The 1,079-nt window shown below is 46.1% G+C and overlaps 1 pseudogene; it reads left to right on the forward strand.

The window, feature by feature from the left end:
* Nucleotides 1-272: 272 nt before the first annotated feature.
* On the forward strand, nt 273-604 carry Gm34379 (annotated as a pseudogene).
* Nucleotides 605-1,079: the final 475 nt, after the last annotated feature.

Consider the following 1,079-nt stretch of genomic DNA (forward strand, 5'->3'; position numbering starts at 1 on the left):
CCTTCCGTTTGGAATTCAAGTATGGTGCACTTTTTAATCAACCAACACCTGTTTTGCTTTGTTTCCTTAACCAAAAAAAGCAAATGGTTAGATTTCTTTTTTCACACATAGTAATGGTGAAAGTGCAGTTTAAAAAAAGAGAAAGAAAAAGCCAGGGTTTTTCCAGGAAACCAGGGATCTCCCACCGCCCCCACGACGGGGCGCAGCAGTTCCTGTGGTGGCAGTGACGGCTTGGCAGTGCGGCTCCTCTGTGACCCACCCCGCGCTGCCACGATGCCCAAGAGGAAGGTTAGCGTGGATGGAGCGGCCAAGGCGGAGCCCAAGCGCCGCTCTGCCAGGCTGTCAGCCAAGCCCGCCCCTGCCAAGGTGGACGCAAAGCCGAAAAAGGCTGCGGGAAAGGATAAAGCATCAGACAAAAAAGTGCAGATAAAAGGGAAGAGGGGAGTGAAGGGCAAATAGGCTGATGTGGCTAACCAGCAAACCACAGAGCTACCTGCAGAAAATGGAGAGACAAAAACCAGAGTCCAGCCTCTGAAGAAGAGAAAGAAGCTAAGTCCGACTAAGCATCCATCAAGTCTGTCAGTGGTCCCACCTCCCTTCTTGTACAATCCAGAGGAATATTTTTATCAACTATTTTGTAAATGCGAGTTTTTTTTAGTATCTCTAGAAACATTTTTAAAAGGTGAGGGGATCCCACATCATCCCATTTTTTAAGTGTAAATGGTTTTCTTTCTAAGAGGTTAAATCATTTACTGGTTGTTTATTTTTTGGTGCAACCAGAAAATAGCAGGATACTGAATCAGGAGAGGCTGTGACTGTCTCGGGGGTCACCATAACATTCTGAAGAGGGGGCTAGTTTTATATCCTATAATACAAAGCATACTAAATGGCAATTTGGCGTCTCAGTCTTGCATTCGTGTCTGGAATAGTTTCAGTTCTATCTGGTCCCGTGTTTGTAGTAGAACCATTTTGTAAGAAAGCCAGTCCTTGGCCCTTGCCCTGTCAGAACTGTGATGTCTGTGGTCGTGGCAGTCCATTTTCCTAACAGTTGTGATAATGTGCTGTGAAAGGTGGAAGTC

This window comes from Mus musculus, chromosome 3, assembly GCF_000001635.26.
Source record: "Mus musculus strain C57BL/6J chromosome 3, GRCm38.p6 C57BL/6J".
In the NCBI taxonomy this organism is placed as follows: domain Eukaryota; kingdom Metazoa; phylum Chordata; class Mammalia; order Rodentia; family Muridae; genus Mus; species Mus musculus.